The following is a 26235-nucleotide window of genomic DNA, read 5'->3' as shown; positions in this document are numbered from 1 at the left end:
GCTCTTATATTTATTTGTTAGAATTATACCTAAGTATTTCATATTTTTGAGTGCTAATGCAAATAGCATTGTGTTTTTAATTTCTAATTCCAATAGTTCATTCCTTGGATATAGGTAAACAACTGACTTTTGTATATAAATTTTGTATCTTGTAGCCTTGCTATTAGTTGATTCTTTGGGATTTTCTTCATAGACAGTTATGTTCCAAAAAAGGCCGTTTTGTTTCTTCTTTTTCAATCAGTATACCTTTACTTAGTTTTCTTTTCTTTTATTGCATTAACTAACACTTCCAATACACTAATGAATAAGAATCGTGAGCAGGAACATCCATCTCTTGTTCCTGATCACAAGAAAGAAGTATATAGTTTCCCACCGTTAAGTACAGTGTTAGCTTTAGGGGATTTTGTAAATGTTTATGAAGTTCAGCAATTTCTTGTTTATTCCTAGTCTGCTGTGAGTTTTTACCATGAATAGGTGTTGGATTTTGTCAAATGCTTTTTCTGCATCTGTTAATGTGATCATATGATTTTTCTTCTGGTCAAATCTCCTTATAAACATGTTAAAAGCAGACATCCTTGCAATCACATTAGTGGTATTTACCAGACAGGGTCCTTACCCATGAAATGCTTTTATAGCAGTATGAACCTGGTCTGTCAAGGCTGCTAATTCTAAATAAGTCTGAAATTTATTGATTTATAAGTCACAACTCTGGAAAATGTCAATCTGTGTAATTATGGGAGTATAGAATAGGGCTCTTTAATGATAGAATAGCTTCCTTTTGTATGCGTGCATCATTTTGAAACTGCACGTGTTTGTCTGGGCCAGGAGCCATCACATGACAAGGAAAGGGAACTGACAGAAATATGCTGATGATAGGGCTGTTTGCCGTGCCTTGAGTTACAAAGTTCTTTGTCTCTGACCCAGGAATCTCATTGATCTTGCCAGCATCATGAAATAGTAACTGGCTAACTAATTAGTTTGTAAGTGAGTAAAATAAAATCCCAACCCAATACATTTCTACTGGCTACAGTTGGCTGGAGCTACTTAGCAGCTGCCGCTTTCAGTGGATCATATTTTCTCCAGTTTTCATGGTCCCCACTACTGTGGCTCACTGTCAGTTGCCTCTTTTTATAACTTAGTTTTTATTTTCTTATTGTAAAATTAAGAGGCATTGTAGAATAGTGATTAGCACTGAAGACTCAAACTATGATCCCTGTATTCAAATTTAAATTTCACTAAGTAAACCTGTATGCCTTTAGGCAAGCTATTTAAGTTTTCTCTGTCTCTGTTTCCCCATCTGATAATGATGATGTAGAAAATAAGACTTTCTTTGTGTTTATTGTGAAGATTCACTGACCTTAGTTACTAACTAAATTCTGCTAACTTAGTTCACTGAGTTAATATGCTTAAAGTACTTAGAATTGTGCTGACCAGCTAGTAAATGTTAGTTATTACTATTAAAAACCATGTCCCTATTAAAAGTGAGAAAGTATAGGAGGAAGATTTAGTTCAAAAATTGAGAATATTATTTGTGAATTTTTCTGTGTGTTTATGTAAAGTGTATTTGTATTGGAGTATTAATTTAGTATATTCCAGGTAATTATAGCAAGCTGGAAACATTACATGGTTATCTTTATGATATAATTTTTGTAATTATTTTTAGGCTTTATGGAAGTTTGCGTTATAAATTTAAATTTCGGTGGAAACTTAAAATAACAGAAAGTTAGGTATAATCTCAACAATGATAGAGGAGCATCTTACAGAACATTCTAAGCTTTCACAGTATAAAAGAGTACCTACAAATATTATCAGAACATCAATAGTTAAATGATAGTAGGAATAGTACCAATGTTCAATTTATTCAACTCGGATTTTAAAAACAGAAAAGCTAAATATGATTTGATGTTTCTTCATGAATAAAAGATGCTCAGATATTTTCCATCTGTCAGTTTATGATGATGATAAATGTAGATTAATCATTCAGTTTTTGAGGTTGTAATCTTGACTCTCTTGGCCACATTCTTTTATAAAATGATATATTTTTTGAAGTTACAGCTCTTTTGAATGCCTGGTAGAGAGCTTACTATGACCTATAGAATTTGTGAAATGTGGTAAAATGAACTTTCTGCATTTAACAATAACCAGTAGGAGAAAATCAGTAAAGTAGACAAATATCTACATTATAAAGATATTGGGAATTTGATCCTGAATGTTTTCTGTAATATTGTTATGAACAAGTGTTTTATTATTAGTGGTCATTTAGAAAAATAGCATTTTACTCAAATGGTTCTTAATTCAGTTGTTGCTAAATTTAAGTGAGAACATTGATGTTATCAGTACAACCAACACTGTCTACAAATGCTAAATTGGTAATGGTGCTGCAGGTCACTATGTGGTTCTATTGTTATATCACAGAAGATATTAAACAAGGGTGTAAACAGAACAAATACATTAAACAATATTAGAGTAACTCTGTCACACCTAGAAATCTCTTTTAAATAATTTTCATATAAGGCTGTTTCAACACATAGGTTGATTTTTTAAAATGAAGATGATAACTAGTAAAGATCTGGCTTCTGATTTGATTTTTTTTTTTAAAGTCATGCCTTTTGTAAAGTGCTGAATTGCTCACTCAGTTCCAATTCACTAGAAACTTAGTTAAGAGATGTGTGCTATCATATTCCATAAAAATAGTGACTTTAAAAATTAAATCCTAAACTTAGAATACCAGTTAATGAATATCTTAAGAACCTAGTGATATCAGTCACACTTAAAGTTTAAGAAAACAAAATTTACTATATTCTGGGCACCTAAAATTGTATAAAATCAAGCTTCACTGATCCCTACCATAACATCTAATTTCTCCCATAAATGTTATTTTTTTGCACTGGCTAGAACATGTCCTGAAACATTTTAATAAATTTCCTTTTCTTGTTTCTATGTAGAACGTAAAATGAGCCTATTCACATCAGAGGTCAGAACCCCTGCTCAATTCAACATTCTACACATTATCTAAAACTTATATTTTCTAGTTAAAAATGATCATTTTCTTAGACCTTTCACTTTTTACTTCCATCTACACTAATGGGTTTATATTTGTTCAGGAAATACAGTTGTAATAGTTACTGTGTTACTGCATATGAGAGGCAAATAGAAAATAACCAGTTTGAATTGAAATGCAGATACCAACATCTTAACAATGGGTAATGCAATATATGCTTGAGGAAAATCACAAATCATAGATTTTTAGAAATTCTTAAAATAACTGAAACTTTTTGTGGTTTCAATTCAATTTAAATTCATTAAAGGCATATTTCTATATAGTTGTGATTATAGTTACTATCTATGTATTAGCCAAGTGCAAGATGATCTTGGAGGTGGGGAAAACTATATATATTGAATTTTGTTATTATTGAGGCCCTTATAGGTAGCATAGTCTAATCATTAAGAGTTAACCTATTTTGATAAGACAGACATAGGCGCTCCACTAGCTTTTCCACTCTCTCCCATTTCACTCGTATCCACAGAATTTGAGAAATGAGCCCCAGATTCCTCATATTTTAAAATGGGGCTGTTAATAGGATCTATTTGATAGGACATTTTAAGTGTTATAAAAAAAAGTAGGTATGCTGGCTGGTCCATAGTAAGTGCTGAATACATTATTTATATTGTACTTGGGTTTTAATTTTTTATCATTAGTAGGCACCATTTTAAAAATAAATTTTTATATGTATAATCTAATCTATTAGTAAATACTTAATTTGAATTCTATTGTATTTGCATATAAATTATTTCAAAGTGTTTGTGTGTTGATTTTATTCCTCTTAAGTGGATCTTTCTTTAGTTTCTTTTCTATATGTTAGCAGAGAAATTGTTACTGAAAATTTGGTCTGTGTCCTCGACGCTGAATGAGAATAACAAGGGCAAGGGTTTGAGAATAAAAGAAAGAGAAATTTTATTGATTTGTCAGAAAATGAGGAGGGTAGCAGACTAACGTCTTAAGCACTACCGTCCTGCCTTCTAAGAGAAAGCAGGTGTATTTAAAGAAAAGTTTTGGGGTTTCAGTGTGACCATTGTCACATATAGTTGCTTGTTTTGTTGAGGCTAGTTCTTTCCATGACATTATCTCTGACTGTTTCGGCCCTCTGGTTTTTTCAGCCCTCTGGTCCCAGTCAGAATGTTCCTTCTTTTGATAATTCTTGCTTTGTTGACTTCATGGCCTTGGGTTTCTGTGGTTAAGACGAGAGGAACAAGCAGAAACAGTGAGAATGCCTGCGCACATTAGTCAGTAACAAAGAATGCACAGTAACAAAGAATTTAAGTTTCAGTCCCCAGCAACGGAGGGAGAAGACAGAAAAACAAAATCATTCATCAAAGTGTTAGTTTTGGGGGTCCTATTACATAATGTTTAATTTAGTGTACAGTTATTAATTAGTTCTATATGTTCATTGCTGGTGTATTTTCATAGTGGTTCCAATTAGAAAACTGAAAAAAAATTCACTCTAAGTATTATTTCTAAATTATGTGCTAAATATGTAGGATTAAAATGAACTTTGGATATTTTTATTGAGGCATACACTTCCTACAATATCTAGCATTTCCACTTAAGATTTTTTTCTGCCAGTATATTCACACATAAATCATAACATCTACAAAAAATTTTTAACTTATATAGTTTTTTCCCTAAGAATCCAGTGGTGTATATATTGATTTTTCATGATTCTTTAAGATATTATTTTTTATGTACAATTTTAATGAGAACTAAAATAGCCTCCTAATCTTAGAAATGCCTCTGTTAAGAGTAGGCTCAGCTGCCTATAAAAGAAAACTCAAAATAGATACAGAAATTTCTTCCTCTCTCATGTAAAAGATATAGGCAGTCTAGGGCTCTTACAGAGGACCCATGAAGTCACCAGGAACATGGGCTTCAACCAGCTTAGCATTTAGCAATCCTGATCACGTGGTCCTTACCCCCCCTAGTTCAAGAGGGCTATTCCAGACATCACATACATTTCCATGTACCAGATCGCAGGGGTGAGGGTGGAGAGGAAAGGGTATCCCCTCTTCTTCTGAAGGATATATCCCCCAAATTTGCTATAGAAAGTTGCTTTTGTAATCAGATAACAATTCTCTTTATTAAGCCAGTGCTTATAGATACATGGCTATATTCAGCTATAAGGGGCCCAGCTAAAAATTAGGATCTTAAAACCAATTAGCAGTCTCCACCACACTATCTTTTGAAGAATATAGGTATGCCCTCAAAAGTGTTAAAAAAAAAAAAAACAACTACCATTAAATCTGGCTTTGTAAACTGTGGACAGTTGTCAGGCTATATTACAAGTTAGTCATCATTTTTTTCATGATTAAATTGTTATAATAGCTATGATTGGTTCTGCGTCATCTGCTAAGAAAATGGTAGAGTTATTAAAAAACAGTAAATGCCATGTCATACTACTCAACTTTTCAATACATCAAACCATTTTAGAGTTCCTTTAAAGCATTTTTACTAGGTAGGTAACAATCTTCAGTTGCAAAGAGCCTTTGATGGTTTATGAACTGATAGTAACTATCCATTAGGAGTATTGCTTTAGGACAATATTCATATTTATTAAAAAGCTTCAGTAATTGACTTTCAAGAAAAAAATTTTTACCTCATACTTTTAATTTTGAAAAAAAAATCATGGAAAACTACCAATCTAAATTTGTTAAAGATTGAAATCAAAATAGCTATATAATTCAGAAAGTTGTTCATATGAGTAATTCTCTTTATTCAGAGTAGCACTGCTTATTCTTGTCTTCTGATGAAACTACTTAGATATGAGAAAATTTAAAAATGCAGGGTTTTGTCTGTTCTGGTTATAAGGGAAACAAGTCATTTGCCTTAGGATGTAAGAATCTTGTGGCAGTACAGCTAATGATTTAACTTTGATTAATTTAGCAAGGCATAGAATTTTAGAATTTGTGGAAACCTTTGAGAATACATCCTCCAATGCACTATGGTCTGGAAAGTTTAAGTGACTTGGCAAGGTCGCATTAATGAGTTAGTGGCAATGCTGAAACCAGAATTAAGGTTTTACTGCCTTTTAATCTAGTGCATTCTATCTCCCATTCCCTCCCTTTACCTTCCTTCCTTCCTCTGCTTCTTATATTATATTAGAATTAAAATATTTGTGTATCATACCAGGTTCATATGTGAAAAGGAAATCAGGTCATAGTGGTTAGTGGCAGTACTGAGGGTAAAACTAAAGATTTCTTTGCTCTAATCTAATGTACCCTGTTTCCACTGAATGTATTATCACTATTATATCGAGAATTTTGTTTTATGTAACATTTGAATTTCAGGGTTTAGATAAAAATTATTGGAAATGTATTGTTAATAAATGTTTCACATGTGAGAATGAATAAATAACTGCTTTGGTTAATCTCTTTAAAACTGGCAATAATGACATCAATAGTAATACAGTGCTTTGCTGTTTAAGGCAGACTGTGTTAAAAGGACAGAATTGACCATTTGAAGTTAGGGAAAGTTGAGTGTTCACTCATTCTATAGCTCAGGACCTGTTTAAAGGATTGATTGCAGAGTATTCAGTACCATCCCTTTCATTATGCTATTCTGTTTTGTTTGTGAAAAACTCAGTCTTGGGTCCAGAAAATTATATGTGAAATAAACACAGCCAAATAAACTATGACTATTGCTTTAGCAGTTTGAGCTATTTTGACCAATTTGCTGCTATATTTTATCAGCTTCCCCAAATAATCAACTAGAGTCTTACTTTCCTATGTTCTGAATTTTATGAATTGTACTTTTATTTTCAATATCTTTATGATAATACAGTTCCTAAATTTCTGCTTCTGCCTCTTCCTTTCTTCTCTTTCTCCTCTTCTCTTTTTTCATTATCATCAATTTGTAAAAAAATTCATGAACCTTTGTTACATGAATGACCTATTACTATCTACAAATGGGGATATGAAAAAGTAAGGCACTCTTGCCCTCAGAGAACTTCCAGTCTGGTTAGAAGGACAGAACCTGTCCTAGCAAAGACTGGTTAACATTTAAAAACTGGTATGAATGATAAGCATTAGAGAAGATCAGAGAAGGGTGAGATCACTAGTGAGTGTTTAAGTCTATTGATAGAAACTTCAGAGATAAATACCTATTAGAGACTAGACTTGAAGGATTTAATCAGAGTATATTATAATATGCATAAATTGTGGTAAACCCTTTGGGTCAGTGTTAGATATCCTGAAGGACATTTTGAGTACATTTGTGATCAACTACTTGACATTCTTAATTTATTATGATGAACTAAATCACACTTTCAAACAAATTTAAATTTAAAACACAAAATGAGAAAGTTTATTCATATGATAGAAACTGATTACAAAAATATACACTTAAAATATGTGTTTATATATATTACAAAATACCAGAAATGTTTTATACACTATAGTAAAGAGATAGAATGTGATAGAAAAATCACGTCTGTTTCTGCACTTTAATTCTTTTCATACTTAGTTATGGGACCCTGCCAACGTGGAAAGAAAAACAATATAAAGCTTCATATTCTTTAATTTAATCCTGGTAGAAAATATAGCTGAAGCCAGAGGCTTCAAGCATCAGCTGACAGTTTAATGAAGACTCTTGAAAGAATGGGAGAGTCTAGGTGCTTTAAGACAAGCCCTGAGCAAGTCATTACATCTGTTTAGACAAAAAAAAAAAAAGATTAGTGAATATTTATGTATCAGTTACCAAAATATTTAAGTTAAATATATGTTTATTTTTATCTAATTATCATAAATTTGAATTTTTCTTTAAATCTATTGGCTACAAAGGCCAAAGATCTTTCCTGTAATATTGAATCATTTATTTTTAAAGTCCCAAGGGCTGTTGACTTGGGACTATGAAATTATTAAATATTCATTATAGAAGACTACATGTTAAAATGTTTGTGTGAAATACCCGCTTTTTCATTTAAAATTGTGAATTCAATTGTTCACTGGAAGCTGATTTTACCTACCATACTTGTAATATCAACTATGAAAGAGCTGATATCTTTTCCTATAACTTTCCTATATAAGTGGCTTCAGTTTGCGTGTTAGATAGAACGCATCAGGGTTTTATTCCCCTACAGGCTTGCTTACAATAAACCTAGTGACTAATTCACTCATTTCTGAAAAGCATCACATGTACAAGTTTTTTTCAGACATTAAGATGTATTGTACACAGTACAGATTTTTGCTTAGGTTCAGGTTCAGAAACTGCTGCAAATATAGAGGTAACTGGGAAAGTTAAAAAAGATGTTGATTTCCTGGGTTTAAACACCATGATAGAGAACCCGGTAACAAGATGCCTCTCTCACCCCCACCAATGGATTTTAACATGAATTTTACAGTCTTTTAGTGTCTTACACACACCATTATCACATACCTTCCTATAACTAGAAAAGGTAACTCTTCTTGCTCCAGGCAGTTCAAATGCATACTGACCTCTTTCAGATAAACCCAGTTATGTTCTCCTGAGATCCATCCCTAAAATTCCTTTCCTTTGACTCTGTACATCTTGAAAGTGCCTTAGAGTGCCTGGTATGTAGCTATAGCAGCAACAGAAGTAGTAACAATGATGATAGTAGTAGTACTAGTAGTAGCAGTGGCATTACCAAACTCAGGTCTGGGTGCTCACTGCCCAAAATTCAATACTTGAGAGGCACGTGCTAGTAGGAATGGAAAAGTTGCTTTAATCAGAAGACCAGCAGTCTGGGCAGAAGGTGGCTTCTTGTCCCAAAACCAGCTCTAAAGATTTTTCTCGGCCATGAAAGTTTTTAAAGGGATAAAGGGGAAATAATCTCAGTTAATCACTGAGGTAGGGAATCCGATTCCTCGTGATCTCCCATTGCGTGCAGATTTGTCGACTCCTTGTGATCCTTCTTTAGATGCTATCTTGTTCACACAGTCTGTTCACGCGATTACTGAAAGGGAAGCTGGGGAAAAGATCTGGTCGTCTGTGTCCGTTCAATACTTATCCTTCATTTCTCCTTCTTTGATCTATGCAAAGAATCAACAGGTTAGGCAAGGTACTGTGTGATTTGAAAGATGTTCTTGGGCCAGAGATGAGTAGAGCATGTGGACGGCTGGTTTAAAAGTTAGTTGCAATATAGCTTTAGGAAAGTGACAAGACAAAAGGGGTCTCCTGCTGAGCGTGGTTTTTTGCAAAGAGCTGCTTTACAGTAGTAGTACCAGCAGTGGCAATAGCTGCTGGATAGAGTTTATCTTTTTTAATGTTATAAAAATATCTCTCACTTTTTTTTGTTTAAAAACATTCTTGCTTTCGTGTTGGGGTGTGCTGGTAACATGCAGTTCAAAATAAAATTGTTATTGATAAATATGTACAAGGCTTGTGTATCTAAGTTTATAAGTATGTAGAATGTATACTTACCATCTATTGCTGTTGTTTGTGTGATCCACACAAGAAATTCAGTCCCATTACTTTTTGGTTACACTTCCTATCTGAATATGATGTGAACTAGAGGAGCAAATTGAGGTGTTATAAAATACTTGCCTTTCTAGTGCAATCCTTCGATCCTTTTTTTGTCTCAATTGAGCCCATTTTCAGAGAGGCTGAATATAAGAACTCGGGGTATGTTATCTATTGTTTGGTCTTATTACAGTCATTAACCACAGTCAAGGTGCCTTTCAGGAAGAAAGGATGATAGATAGGTCGCATTCTCAGGATCACATTCCCTGTCATGGAGAACAAAAATCAGGGAGGTGGGAGGTAGCAGAAGACAGAGTGCAGTGGGATACAGGTGCACCTTTTCCAGAGAAGAGCAAGATGAATGTTCTCATTGTCACTGCAGCCTGCATTTCGTTAGTCATTAGTGTGACAGGTCTGTAATTGATGACATGATGTGGGACCTGTTGTGAGGCTTCTGTCCCCTCCTTTGAAACTACTCCTGTGTCTCTTAAATAGTATATGGTTATTTAATGTGTCAGTGCATCTGCCTTCATATCTCAGTCAAAGCTATCTTGGTAATAACAGAAAATCACACCACTTGTAACAAGGGAAGATGATATTAAAGTTTCATTGCTGTATTGACTGCAATTCTCAGCAGTGGTTTCTTATGTAATAATAGGCAAGCTCAAGAATAAATTTATCAGAGTAAGAGAAAAGAGCATAATGTGAGCTCTCAGTCTGCTGCAGAAGAATGCTTTGTAGTCTACAGCTCATTGTTTTACTTATATGCTTTCTCTAGTTGCACTATTTAGATTGAGTTTCAAAGTTCTGTTTCAAGAAATACTACATTATATAGATCACTGTGGTGCTCTGAGGACAATGGCACTTCAAGGGCAAAAGACAATCCTGCCTGAAAAACTTTCAGCGTTACACCCCCTACCAGACTCTTAATCGCCCTCACCACCATGTTGCCATGGTTACGAAATTCCTGAGCCCACCTGGGCGAGGAGACCTGTCCCAAATAAGGAAAGGCATCTGGCCTGTCCCATTCCCACGCTATAGAAGGAAGGTACATGTGCCTCAACCAATCAGTAAACGAAATTTTTACCTCGGACCATTCCTTTGTTTTCTGGCTATAAAAACTGATCAATAGCACATGTTCGGGCTTGAATCTCCCAGACTACTAGGAAGTTGGTCCACTGTTCTGGCAGTGACCCTTCCCTCTAATAAATTCTATCTTCTTTGCATTCTGCCTTGTGTCTGGAAATTCTTTTCCAACCCGCCTTGGGACCACGACAATCATCTGAACAATTATTTAAATACTTGAGCAAAATAACTGAATGAGCAAATCATGACTAAACACTTTGATTCCTTTTTAATAATTGTTTGAAAATTATTGAATCTTTCAGGAACTGCTGGAAAATTTGTTTTACTTTAATTCTATATTTAGGCTTGTTTCATAATTACTTATCCATTAATTAATATCGTCCATATGGGAATTTTTTGAGAAAATTACTGTAAGAAACCACAGGGGTGAAACGTATGTAACATTATAATAAAAACATGTTAAATTTTTTTAAATGAATTCTTAAGATCAGAACTTTATTACTCATCAAAAACGTTATCAACAATTTAATGAAGTTTGTTTTCTTGGATAGGGTTTGTTTTTTTTTAATGTTATAAAGGATATCTTTTTCCCTTTAAGTGTTTAGTAATATAGTGGTAATAAAAGTACACTTTTTATAGCAGTTATCTATAATGAGAAGCCTTCCACAAGTTGGGAATAAATTGAATTTTTGTATATTAAATTTGGCTACTCACATGTAGAGTTGCTTTACTGTAACTATTTTAATATGTATAACCTCATTAGCATTATAATGACAGGTTTCCAAAGGAAAAATTACAATGACAATTAAATAGAGCATCCGTGATGATACAAGTCAAAACTACATTCTAGGGCTTCCCTGGTGGCGCAGTGGTTGAGAATCCGCCTGCATATGCAGGGGACACAAGTTCGTGCCCCGGTCCGGGAAGATCCCACGTGCCGCGGAGCGGCTGGGCCCGTGAGCCGTGGCCGCTGAGCCTGCGCGTCCGGAGCCTGCGCTCCGCAACGGGAGAGGCCACAGCAGTGAGAGGCCCGCGTACCACAAAAAAACAAAACAAAACACTACATTCTATCAGTATATTTCTGATTTCCTTGCTGTTCTTCAAACTATATTCCCATATCTGATTTTACAAGATTATGTCTTTAATTGAAGCATTATTAGTCACCTCCTTCAGACCTATACCTAACTTTTAATACACTATGCATGAGACCATAACGTATGCTTCCTGGTGACCTTTAAGTGTTCATGAACCAGTGTACATGAGAATATATATATTTTTGTTGACTAGTTAGGTCAGAGTTTGTGATGTATTTTCTTAACTAAAAATCCATTAGATAGCCATCAAAATGCCTGGAAAGATCCTTAAAATACATTTATCTACTCTCTTCTTTATTTGCTAAATAAACATTTTCCTCCTTTTGTTTCTGAAACAATACTTCCTCCTTGTTTTCTTTCACCTCTTTGATCATGCTTTCTGTCTTCCATGATGTTTCCTTCTTTGCCTGCTGCTTTAATGTCAGTCTACAGATGTTTGCCAGAGTTCTGTCTTATCCTAGTTTCTTCTCAGGTATCATAACTTTATTCTCATCTTTATATCACTTAATCTAACTTTTTATAATCCCCCTTTCCTTATGAGGATTGGGTATATGTTCCTAGTCTTCTACTGAGATCTGCTCCTAAAATACCTGCTGATAACGCAAACTGTTCTCAGAGAGTGTCAGTTATTGTCTTTTACCTGGATTATTTTAACAGGCTTCCAATTCTGTTACCGACCTCTCCATCTGATAGTCACAGTTATCTTCCTAAGGCATAGATCTGCTCATTTCACCCTCCTATTAAATCATTTTTCTGGCTCTCCATTTCCAATATAGTAAAGTCCAAATTCCTTAGCACAGCCATCAGAATGTTTCACAGTCTGGCCACTGTCTGTCTTTCTAGCATCTTTTCCTGACAATTTCATATGGAGGACTGCTGCCTATTCCCAGAATATGGCGTATACCTCTGTGTATTTCTTCCTTTACTTGGATTAGGACTGCTGACCTGAATGCCTTACCCACTTTTTCCTCCTGATACCCTTTTCCTTATTCTTAATTTTTTACATAAATTGACTCATACTAAATGTACACTTTTGAAGCTGGATCTTTTGACTTAATATTTTGAGATATATCCATGTCAAAACATGTAGATTTTGTTTATTACTTTTAGTTGTTGATAATATTCTGTTATATGAATAATTAACTGTTTTTCATTCTTTTAGTGAGGACAAATAGATTGTGTTTATTTTTTTCCACTTTGCATAAAAATGCTACAGAGAACAATCTTGCCATGGTATCTTTGAACATATGTGCACAATTCATTAAGTAATTAACGAATTAGTTTCAAATGGCTAATCTGGGGACCTGTGGAGAGTAATGAGAGGATGGTGAAACGTAGACACCTGTCATCATTTTCCAAATTTTCTTTACTTGAAATGTCCTTGTATAAAGTATGATAGCGTCGAAATTCCCATGTTATGCTTGGTTTGGCATGTAGTTATATGAAGCAAATAAATGTGAGGAATGGAAAGTTTGAAAAAAATCTATTAACCTAAGTTTTTCTGTGCCATTGCAAAGTGTGATACCATTTTACCTAATAAGGCTCTCTCATTAACATGCCTTAAATGCAAGTGCAAATACAAAATTTTGAAAGTTAATCTATATTGCATTGCTTTATTTGTCTTAAATTTTGGAAACAGATTAGTGCTTGAGGAGTCATTTATTCCTAATAAACCTATTGTGTTTTATACTGAATTCTTACTGTATACTTGCTTGCTGATTGCATTAGGTCATACTGTTTCAAATGCCACAAAACACAAAAGAGTAAGCAACTGCATCTATACTTAAAATATTGTCCCATTTACCTTTCTATTTATATTTTTGTAGCCTTAAAAATTTTTCTTGAAGTATTTTAATAATTGAAATACTTCCATATAAATTGAAGCACTATTGCATATTACAGTGGTCCTTTCATTTTACTTTGTGTAAGAATTGCCTGGGGAGTGTGGTAAAGTATATACTTTTGGTTTCTACTATGGAAGATTCTGTCTCAGGTGTATATTTTGAATATTAACTTCATGTCCTTACCACACACAACTACCACCACCTCATTTTGCTCTGGAACCTGACTTCTTCAGAAATATCGGTTGAGGCAAAAGATGGGGTGCTGGTGGTCATGGTGATGGCTGTGGTGATGGTGGCAGTGATGTCAGAGGTGGTGGTTGTGGTGATGGTGATGTGATGGAGCTGGCATAATTCAGGCCTTTGGAATCACGTTGTCTTGAATTTGAATCCCAGCTCTAATACTTACTATCTTTAATATCTTGGTCAGATTAGTTAACCCATCTAATCCTCAGGTTCCTCATGTATAAAACGATGATAATGATTTCCCTAATTCATAAGGTTTAGCACAATACCTGGCCTGTAGTAAATACATAATAAATGCCAACTATTATATATGCCTGAAGTGGCTTTGTTTCTTTTCTGATTTTGTAAACAACATTTTGTGGGTGGATTTTCTATGGAAGAACAGAAATATATTTAAAACTCTAGATCCTTGAGTTTCATAAATCAAAGCCAAAGAGTATTCGGGTATTCCATTTTCCTCATTTCTGTAAATATTACTTAGTGATACTTTAACATCAGAAAACTTAAAAGGCACTTCTGAAGGAAGTATTATCTAAGTATCTATTTTTGTTCTGAATGGGAATCAATAAAACGGTTTCATGTTAACAGTGCATGTTCTGGAGACTAAATTTCCCTTTTTTTTTTTTTTTTTTTGCCACTCTATAAATATCTCATTCTCTCAAAGGAGATACTGAAGTAAAAAATTAGGAAGCTTCTCATCAGAAACACACACATGCATACTCTTGAGAACTCCGGAGTACCTCACAGGGGGAATACTGTATGTTTTCACTTATATGTGGAGTCTAAAAAATAAAACAAATGAAAAAATATAATAAAACATAAACAGACTCACAGATTCAGAGAACAGACTGTTGGTTGTCAGAGGGAAGAGGAAAAGGGGCAAAATGGGTGAGGGAGATTAAGTGGTACAACCACTATGTATAAAATAGATAAGATACAAGGATATTATCCTTGTACAACACAGGGAATATATTATATAATAGCTTTATATAAAAAATGACCATGTGAAGAGTTAGTAAACTATTATAGGTTCACTTTCCCGAAGATTTGCACATTAGTTCTTCTAGTATTTTAAAATCTAAATTCCATTCCACTAAAAACAAAGTAGCAATTCACAATTTGAAAGTTACAACATTTTTGAACTTATAAAAATATTTTACTTGTAACTTCATCAGGGATTCTTAATCGGTGATCTATGAATTTTTAAAAGTCCGTGAAATTAAATGTGAAATATTATATGTTTGAATATGTATTTAGCTTTCATCAGGCTTTAAAACACAAACCTCTGAGCTCAGAATTGTTAAATGACATTAATCAGTAAAAGTATGTTCCCCAGAGTAGATATTTTGTAAAATTAAAATGAAGAAAATCCATCATATTCAATATTATTATTTTGTCAGTTTGTTCTTATTATTGCTTGTCCTATAAGTCGATTTTCATTCACTTTCAATGCTGTGATAATTTAAAATCTGTTTTTTCTATTATTCTTCATTATTTAATTTACTATCTCCTCTGATATAGTGACTTCTCAGTTTATATTTAGAACTTGGAATGTGGGATAGCTATTTCTTTATTCTTGGTGAATTATTTCCTTCATTTTTTTTTTTTTTTTTGACAAGAAAGTAGGATTTATCTGTGGGCGTGAGTAAGGAGGGGATAGCGCCAAGGCTCTCGTGAGTGCAGGGCCCGCCATGTTTCCAGGGGCCACAACTAGGGATGCGTCTGATCCCACAGCCATCCAGGTTGAGCCGCTTTCCTGCCACCATGTTTTCAAATTCATAGGCATTAAACTTAGTAAATCCCCACTTCTTGGAGATGTGGATCTTCTGGTGACCAGGGAACTTGAACTTGGCCCTGCAGAGGGCCTCAATCACATGCTCCTTGTTCTGCAGCTTGGTGCAGATGGACATTATGACTTGGCCAATGTGGACCCTGGCCACTTTGCTCTGGGACTTTCTAAAGGCACCGCACATACTTGTCTGGAGCCTAGATTGGGGACAGCATGCCAGTCATTAATGTCCACTGGAAAGGACTGTCTCCAAGGTCCCTTAGGGGAACCCATACAGGCAACAGGCTGCATACACTACCGAGGAGGCTGCTGTTTGCAGCCATTGCGCACCGGGCCCCCATGGGAAAAAGAGCACAGTTGGCTTAATTGACTGCAAATCCATCATTTTTAAAATGGTTACTTTCTAATAAAACTAGGCTGTGGAAGTCTGGAAACCAAGTGTTAAGACCTACTTGCTAAGGAATGCTCAACAGTTAGAGAAGTCCTTAGAGCAGAACTGTGGAGAACACTGCTTTTCAAAGCGTGATGTGAGGATCCACACTGGTAGGCAAACTCTTTACTACAAGTCCATGGCTAGATGGGGATGAAATTGAGAGCAATTATTTAGACACTTTAATAGCAATTTGGCATTACTTTGAAATCCAAGGGCATGATTATTTTTCTGTTAATTCACTTTACTGTTATTTTGTAAGAATTCTGGTCTGTAGCATGAACTGTAAATTTTAAAACATGGCTCTTCAACCACAGAAAATTTGAGAAACAGTGGTATAGACTTCTTGGCTCAAGCTCACAGCTTCATTTGTCCTGTTACAGTAATTAACAGAATACTAGAAGACAAATCATACTTTTCTTCCAGAATTTTAAGTTTTCAACTTTATGAAACTGGGAATGATGTTTTATATTTTCCCACATATAAGAGGTATTTTGAATTAGTGCAGTGCTTTGCTGGGCAAATTTAGGATACTGCTAAAATACAAGTATTTTGATGGGGAAAAGATTTATTCTCTTCTTATTACATATATATATATAAGCATTAACTGCTATGAAGCATTTTATGAGAAGTAGAGAGACTTGTGACATGGAAGAGGTAGTTGGTGCTCTGAGAATGAATGGGAACATGAGAGAAGGAAAGGAGAGCTGAGAGTTCAGTCTTAGCATGCAAGTCTTATCAAGTCCATTAGAATATAGATGGGGGAAATTAGAAGGTCAGCTGGGAAACTTTGGAATTTAATAGAATTATTAAAGCATTATTTAAATATTATTTATTAATTATAACTAAGGTGTTAATTAAATATCATTACATTAATATGTATTAATGGAATGCTGAGAAGTAATTTCTAACATGATGGGATAGTGATCAAAGTAATCAATTTAGGTCCCTAGGTGAGAATGTAGTAGAAATTACAAGAGGCACTATGGCCAATCAAATAGAGAATATACAAAGATGACAGAAAAATGGGGTTGAGAATGCTTCAGGAGAAATAATAATTTCCTGAGAAGGAGTAGACTTAACCAGCACATCTGGAAGTAGAGGCTACTATTTTCATGATTATAGTAGTGCTTTAGATGTTATAGAAATGAAGAAGAATTGCTACACATTCTTTCACACTTCCTTCAATTTGTAGGTGGCATCTATAAACTCTTTCAAATTTAAGTGGGCTTCCAAATTGTTTACGGCCAACAGAATATAGCAGAAACAACAGTGCATGAGTTCAGAAGTCAAGTTCTCAAAGGTGATGCAGCTTTTACTTTATTCTCTGGAATATTTGTGTTTGGAGTCCAAAGATTCCATATAAGAAGTCTGACTACCTTGAAGTCAACATTCTGGGAGGAAGCAAAGCCACATGGAGGGGTCACATATAGGAGCTCCAGTCAGCAGTCCTAGTCTTTGAGTTATTTCCTCCCAGGCACCGGATATGTGAGTGAAAGAGACTGACTGATTCCAGCCCCCAGCTGACAAATGAGCCCCAGTTTCAAATTTTCCTACTTGAGATATAATAGGGACAAATCACCTCCTGCCTGTGCTTTAGATCCATAGAACCCAGGGCTTTAATTAATAAATGTTTTTAAGTCACTAAGTTTTGGGTTAATTTGTTATGTAGTATTAGAAACTGGAACAGATGTTAATTTACATTGTGTCTAATTTTTGACCTAAAGTTATAGGAAGTTTTAGAGACACTACTTGTTTTATATATATATATATATATATATATATACACATATATATCTGTATGCGTGCATGTGTGTGTGTATATAAAACATATATATATAATTTAAAACTATCAGGTAATGGGTACTATGGAATAAATTCATATGGTTGTTTAGAGAGCATTTTAGTATAATTATTTTACGTGAGCACTTAAGGCCTTAGAGTTTGGTTTTATTTATGTATTTTTAGTTTAAGATTCATTCACAGCTCATATTTATCTTGAGAAATGTCTTAGATGGATAAGACTGTCTTAGAATGACAAGAAACCCATACCTTCTATTTCAAATCCTTAAAATTGTCCTGCTTCAAGTCCTGCACATCTTGAATCTTCTTCTCTGTACTTTTTAATAGACTTTATTTTTTGCAGCACTTTTAGGGTCACAGCAAAATTTGAGCAGAAAGTTTAGGTATTTTCCATAGAGTTCTTGCCCCAACACATGCACAGCCTCCCCTATTATCAATATCCGCCCAGCAGAGTGGTACATTTTTTGTAAATGATGTGCTTACATTGACATCACTATCACCCAGAGTCCATAATCTATAATATTTACTCTTGGTGTTGTATAACTATATGAGTTTGGACAAATTTATAATCACATATACCCATCATTATAGTATTATACAGAGTAGTTTCACTGTCCTAAAAATCCTCTGTGCTCTGCCTATTCATCCTTCCCTCTCCTAACTCCTGTCAAACACTGATCTTTTTACTGTCTAGAATTTTGCCTTTTCCAGAATGTCAAATAGTTGGAATCCTACAGTATGTAGCCTTTTCAGATTCCCTCTACTTTTATTTTTTGCAACTTCTCATTCTTAGTTCTCAACCTAAATATGAAGTCCTTTCCTCAAAAAAGTCTTCCTAAATCCACAATCTATATCATACTCTATGTTAATTTTTCACATTGCAGTTTTAATTCTTCCTTTGCAGTACTTATCACAGTTTATGTGATTAGCATCTATCCCCATTAAAATGTGAAATATTTCATCACTGGTATCATTCCTGTAGCTAGCATAGGGCCCAGCATATTTAGGTACTCAGCAAATATTTGTAGAATTTTTGAAATAAATTAATGAAACCTAGTTTTCCTATACCAAAATACATTAAGCATATGAACACAAACTGACAAAGCTGATTCCACAAGCTATAACATAAATTCAAATTCCGATTTCATTGGTTTACCACACCTTATACTTGCATAGGTGCTCCAACAATACATCATTTTGTCTTATATTTTTAATCTAGTATAGTTTATTGTATTTTATTTTGAAACTACCTAAAAATTGTTATGTACAAATTTGATTTTTCTATGTCAAATAATGTACTTGTTTATGGGGCATATTTTGGAATCTTCTTCAAATGTTTTAATAGCCACCTTTCACTTATCTCCTGCTGAAATCTGTTTGCTGACAGTTACTAAAATTAGAAGTATATAGTCATTGGATTTCATAGCTGGTAGAGATGAGTGCAAATAGTCCAAACATTCATTTTACAGAGGAATCATCTCAGAATCCATGACTTGTCTAGGGTTACAGAGCTACTCAGAGCCGAAACCTCCTTGAATTCAAGCTTTCTTAGTTCAGTACTCTGGGCCACTGCTTCCACAACTCTTTCTTGGTATATCAGACCTAGAAAAAGTAGTGGTGGATTGGGAAAAGTAATGTCTGCAGTGTAGCCTAGAATTGAGAGCTTCGGTTTTTTCCTTTCTTATTCATGGTCTTTTTTTCCCCGTTAATATAACTTCTTTTCACTAAAACTACATATTGTGAATGGTATTCCTCTTTTAGGTATTAAAATTGCAAGAAGTACAGAGAACTTAGACTTTACCCCTTTCATCTTTATTTTAAAGAACATTTGATAGCAGATACCCAGTGTCTTCTAATTCAGTGTTCCCAAATTTATTGAAATTCTGGCTTTTTCTTTTCCTGGCATACAAAATCTCAGCCTCAGACAGTAGAAGGTATTATTTGATATAATTCACTCTAGAGAATGATATGATGGATAAGGATTGTGGAAGACACACCATGTCACAATGGCCTTTGGACCACTAATCCACTAATCCTAACAGCAGCCATGCCGTTCAGGAACTGGGATCCTCATTTTATTGATGAGGAAACTGGCTCAGAAGGGTTAAATAACTTGCCCAAATTTGCTTCTCATAAGCAGCACAGCCAGATATGTCTAGTCTAAAGCCTCCATTTGTGTTTGTTTTGTTTTGCTTTCATTACACTAAACTCCCTATATTATTATTAATTGTTTTCCTAAACTGTCAAGAATGACAGTTTAACCAAGGAATCATTGCTGTATTTATGCTAGTTATGAATAGATTACATCTAGGATTTTTTTGTCATTTTAACAATAGATTGGGATTTAAGTCATTTTTGGCTTCATAGAAAAAATTCATGAAATCAGTTTCAGAAAATAATCTTTCCATTCAAATGTGTATTTTATTATTTTAAGTAGCTTGGCCAAGTGTGCTTTCTGGTTTTTACCTGGAATGTGAATCCCTAATCCAAACAAATCTCACTTGTCGGAATATAGCTAATGAATTAATAAGTACATTGGTTAATCTATGAAATAGTTGTAATTCAAAAAATTATCATCCTAGCCTCTTCCATTTACTAACTTCGTGATTTAGGGCAATTTATTTCACCTTTTTGAACCTCATTTCCTCACCTAAAAAATTGGGATGATGGCAGTAAACCCCTTATAATGTTTTTCTGGGGATCATGTGAGAAAATGGATATAAAATACTTGGCACCATGCCTGACCCAGAAAGTGCTCAATAAATCTTTTAAGCAGATCTTACTTGCCCTGTCTGTGGATTGAACAATTATAGTGACATGCCCTGATCTGGGAATGTTGCCATTTTTTAGTAGATGTAATTCACGAAAGAATATGAATAAAGGACACCCTTTTTCATCCATGCTAGGAGGTGTTTAAGAAGTCCCTAATACCGTGTGTCACATTCCTCTTTAGTTCCAATAGGATTGTTGCAGGCAGTATTCTAGTTCTGGTGATTGTATGTGATGAAGTACATAAAAGCTCTTGTCAAGGGGGGTGAGAAGGTGGAATTTTAGTAGGTTAATTGCTCAATAGCTACTAGGAAAAATCTAATTTAACAGATCCATCAATATAATATGAAGCCTCATCTATAAATGCTCAGCTCCCTTAGGAGGATCATGTCCAAATTACTGGTCAAATGCTGAAAGAAACCATATCACAATGAATTGTTGTTGGGATATGATAGATGTGTTCTATCTCAAGTTAACAGAATATGCACTAGTGTGCCATAGCTTTACTCTTCCAATTCTTTTAAATGTGTGTCCACTAGGTCAGTTAAGCCTGGGCAACATTTCCCCCCTGTTTACTATTTATCATGTAATACGAAGGGGGTCATGTCCAGTACTGCAGGTAAACTGCTCAGAAGCCAAAAATAATCATTATATCACTGAACTGGCTTTGATGCTCATAGGATATTTGCAGTGGGCCAAAACACTTTTCTTTTTCTCTCCTTATTGTGTAAATAAAACTTTAGCTGAACTAGCTACCTCAAAAGTAAAAAGGTGGGTTTCCCTGGTGGCGCAGTGGTTGAGAGTCCGCCTGCCGAGGGGACAACGGGTTCGTGCCCCGGTCCGGGAAGGTCCCACATGCCGCGGAGCGGCTGGGCCCGTGAGCCATGGCCGCTGAGCCTGCGCGTCCGGGGCCTGTGCTCTGCAACGGGAGAGGCCACAACAGTGAGAGGCCCGCGTACCACAAAAAAAAAAAAAAAAGTAAAAAAGTAATGCATTCTGAGGCTTTCCAACAAGCTTTATGAGCTGACATGAAATCTGAGAGTATATAAGAATGCAGTGCCATGTGAGAGACATCCTAAAAAGATAAGTTTACTTCTTTTTATGAAGTAGATCCCTCTCCAGTTCTGTAGAGATCTAAAGTCAACTTTTGTAAATGAAGTAAGAAGACCCTTGGATTAAACTATAATGCTGTCTTCAAATGGTTTGTAGTATAGTCCAGAGCCTGCATATGTTCTATCCAAACTAAATAACAATTAAAATGTCACTCAAATACTGAAGTTATTTTGTTGTTTGTTATACGTATATAAATGGTTAATGAATATATTTTTTGATGAGAGTTCTCTAACAGGTCCCCTTCAGTTCCATATAAGTAGGGATGTGGAACCACCTTGGTTCCTAGCTGTGATTCCCAAATATTTTGGTCACCAAACACTTTACAGTCTTAAAAGATATTGAGGACTTCAGAGAGCTTTTCTTTATATGGGTTATATCAATATTTAATGCAGAAATTAAAACATAATTTCTTTCAGCATTTATTAATTCATTGTTTTTCTGCTGGGTTATTCCTCCCCCAAGGTACATAGAATGCCTAGTCAAATGAGTAGGGGAAGAGTGTGTGGATAATAGCGACAGAAAACTCTAGGATTTATATTTTTTAAATGTTATTTCTGAAGCATATGTATTTATTTGAGAATGCTTGTGTATATTTCCTTAATACACCCACTGGCTACAACAGTCTTTGCTATTTTAAAGTTTAAATCTAGTAAGTACATATTTACATACATATGTATGTGTATGCAATAATAACTGGTCTAGTGATTTTTTAAAGAAAATTTAATTTCTTAGAAAAAGCAATTCTCTACACAGTCTGCTGGTCAAGTACTCCTTGTGATACAAAGTGTCCCATTAATGTCCGTATTTTCTTAGTTAAGCCTGGTACTCTGTCCCCAGTAGCATCTTTCTCCTCATCCAGGAAATACAAGGACTGCTGAGATGCCCTTTACTATTTCATATTCTATGAAAAGGCTAGACTTTCTTCCAGTGAAACAGCTGGTACAATTACTCTACAACTTACTCTGCCATGAAGGAGGTTCAGGGGTCTATTCCCTGGTACTTGTCCTTCCACCTATGCCTCATTTCCCTGCAGTTTACCAGGCCATGCTGTTTTTCACTAGCATATGACATAATATTTTCTGTATATTGGCACAATCATGGTTGATTCTGCTTGATCTTGCTTCTCTCAGTAGTTTTCAATTCAACTTAATATGTTTGGAGATAGTGTTGTAAAGTTATTAATGAGTCATATACTTGAAGACAGTGGGTGAAATTTATTGTACCTTAAAAACAAAATTCCAAATTTAAATATTGCATATAACATATTTAGTGTTGACCCAACCATCAAAGCACATTATAGCAGATATCTTTTGTTATTATTTCAGAATATTGACATTCTAATTATTGGAAACCTTATCTATAAAATGTGATACAATCTGGACGTTTTTAGAATAATCCATCATCATGAAATTATCCATCTTGGAAAGAAAAAATAAACAGATCATGTATGTTCTTCCTGTAGAATCTCATTTTGTGCAAGTCACATCTTTTGAAGAAGCAGTTTTGACCACATCTCTCCCACAATATGGAGCAGTTTACATGGTGCCTCCTTGCTTTGCTACGCAAACACAAACCGAAAAGTAATAGATGTTCATAGGCATGTTCATAGTTGGGTTTTTATTTTAGTTAGTTTGCTTTTGAATTTGTTCTTTTAAATAACAATACCCTTACAAGTGACCTAGTTGACAAATTTTAGGTACAATTCAGCTTTAATGGAATACCATGAAAATAAGTGACTGTAAACTGGGTTAGCTGACGTTCACATCAAAAATGTGGTGAAGCTGAAATCTGCAGGTAAACCACTGTAGTGATCTATTAGTTAGGGATTAGGTGTAGGTTGACTCTTGAGCAACCACAAAATAAGATGAAGCAGAAAGGAGTTTACCACCTGGGACCAGAATCTGCCAGCCCACCTCAAGGTTGGTCGAGGGTAACACTACAAATGGAAGCCTAGACTCCTTATGTCCAAATATCTTAAAGTTATACATCAAGCTAATAAACTTTAAAATTCAATATGTTCTATCATCCTGTCTTAAAAGATATACCTTTAAAAAAAAAAAGATATACCTTTATAACTCAAAATTAAGAAAAGTAGGTATAAAGCTATAGTTTTCATATTTTGGAATTGGCAATATCAAAGATGATTGAATTTAATTACTGTGCCTACCTGAGTGAATTGATGATTGGCCAGCAGCGTTTTCATGAGTAATAAAATAAAGACGTACATAATTCAAAATCATCACACCTTTATTCCATTAAATTTATTTTTCTTGTTTTCATTTCAGTAAAATCACTAATTGTGTTGTCATAATCAAGATCTTTCAAATAATTTTGTTCTCTTGACAGTAATGATTTAAATTAGGATTATAAAATACATGGTAATTGCATTAAAAAGCATATGAAATATGGCTATATATTCAGAATTTTAAAATAAGTATAAAATTATTAAAATTGTTTTTCTTGTTATTTTCAAATGTTTTCTAAAAATTTTAAATTATTAAAATTAATAAGTAATTAATTAGTTGTATTTCTTCTAAAATTTTAAATTATTAAAATTAAAGGTCAAATGCATCATGACTAGTGAATATCAAAATTTAAATTTAACATATAGAACTGTAATTTTTATTTAATAATATAAAAATCCAAATAAATCTTATTAAATATTTTTATAAAAAGGAAACTGTACACAATTCTAGGATTCAGTGTTTATCTTGCTGCCAGTATAAAAAAATAGTTTCATGCTGCACGCATGTTGACACATCTGTACATACTTAAGAGTAATATGAGTTATTAATACTCTATAATGTTCTGTGCCACCATGCAACTTTAAACTGTTGTAAAAACAATGCCAATTTATGGTACATAAAGGGAAAAAAGGAAAAGGGATGCTCTGTGCTACTGAAAATGATGCCTTGTTATGTAAAACTCTATTACATTCCTGTTCTTGGCACCGTTGTGAAAGATCAGTTGACCACAAATGTGTGGATTTATTTCTGAGCTCTAATCTGTTCCATGGGTCTATGTGTCTATTTTTATGCTAATACCACACTGTTTTGATTACTGTAGCTTTGTAATATATTTTTGAAACCAGGACGTGTGATGCCTCCAGCTTCGTTTCTCCTGCTCAAGATTGCTTTGGCTATTCAGAGTCTGTTGTGGTTTTATATGAATTTCAGGATTTTTAAAATATTTCTGTGAGGAATTTCTTTGGGATTTTGATAGAGATTGCATTGCATCTGTAGATCACTCTGGGTAGTATGGACATTTTAACAATTAATTCTTCTAACCCATGTACATAAGATGTTTTTCCATTTATCTATTTTTCTTAATTTCCTTCATCCATGTTTTGTACTTTTCAGCGTATAAGTATTTCACCTCTTTGGTTAAGTTTATTCCTAAGTATTTGTTTTTTTGTTTTTATTACTTTATTTTTTATTTTATTTTATTTTTTTTAGCTTATATTTTTTAACATCTTTATTGGAGTATAACTGTTTTACAATGGTGTGTTAGTTTCTGCTTTACAACAAAGTGAATCAGTTATACATATACATATGTTCCCATATCTCTTCCCTCTTGCGTTACCCTCCCGCCCACCCTCCTTATTCCACCCCTCTAGGTGGTCACAAAGCACAGAGAATTTGTATTCATTATTGTGGATGGGATTGTTTTCTCTGTTTCCTTTCCAGATAGTTTGTTGTTAGCATATAGAAATGCCACTGATTTTTGTATGTTGATTTGCATCCTGCAACTTTACTGAGTTCTTTTATTACTTCTAACAGCTTTTTGTTACTTCTTTTGGCTTTTCTATATATATGATCATGTCATCTGCAAACAGAGATAATTTTTCTTCTTTCTTTCTGATTTGGATGCTTTTATTTCTCTTTCTTGGCTAAATGCTCTAGTTAGGACTTCCAGTACTATGTTAAAAAGAGTGCTGAGAGTGAGTGTCCTTGCCTTGTAGCAAATCTTCAGGAAAAGCTTTCAGTTTTTCCTCACTGAGTATGATGGTAACTGTGGAATTTTCTTATGTGGCCTTTATTGTTTTGAGGAAGTTTCTTATATACCTATATTGTTGAGAGTTTTTATCGTAAATGGATGTTGAATTATCAGAGTCTTTTTCTACATTATTGAGATGATCATGTGGTTTTTATCTTTCATTCTGTTAATGTGGTATATTGAATCATCCTTGCATCCCAGGGGTAAATAATCCCACCTGGTCATGGTCTATAATCCTTTTAATGTGCTGTTGAATTCAATTTACTTGTATTTTGTTGACTATTTTTGCATCTATGTTCATCAGGAATATTGGCCAGTAGTTTTAGTTTCTTACAGTGTCTTTGACAATGAGGAAATGATAGTCTCTTTAGTAAACAGTGTTGGGAAAACTGGACAGCCACATGCTGAAGAATGAAATTGGACTCTTATCTCTCACCATATACAAAAATCAACTAAAAATGGATTAAAGATGTAAACATAAAACTAATAAATGTAAATTGATACAGCCATGATGGAGAACAGTATGGAGGTTCCTTAAAAAACTACAAATAGAACTACCATACGACCCAGCAATCCCACTACTGGGCATATACCCT

The 26235-nt window shown here is 34.3% G+C and overlaps 1 protein-coding gene and 1 non-coding gene across 2 annotated transcripts in view; one reads left to right on the top strand and one right to left on the bottom strand.

Annotated features, from left to right (window-relative positions):
* The window catches only part of STPG2 (sperm tail PG-rich repeat containing 2), a 628041-nt gene that overhangs the window by 351196 nt on the left and 250610 nt on the right, over window positions 1–26235 (top strand). The window lies entirely within an intron of this gene.
* Window positions 15770–15904, bottom strand: LOC112065710 (small nucleolar RNA SNORA70). Its single transcript, XR_002892201.1, has one exon. It is a non-coding gene; the product is annotated as a small nucleolar RNA SNORA70 (small nucleolar RNA).

The sequence above is a fragment of the Physeter macrocephalus genome, chromosome 7 (assembly GCF_002837175.3).
Source record: "Physeter macrocephalus isolate SW-GA chromosome 7, ASM283717v5, whole genome shotgun sequence".
Classification (NCBI taxonomy): domain Eukaryota; kingdom Metazoa; phylum Chordata; class Mammalia; order Artiodactyla; family Physeteridae; genus Physeter; species Physeter macrocephalus.
This window is presented reverse-complemented; position numbering and strand designations above follow the sequence as displayed.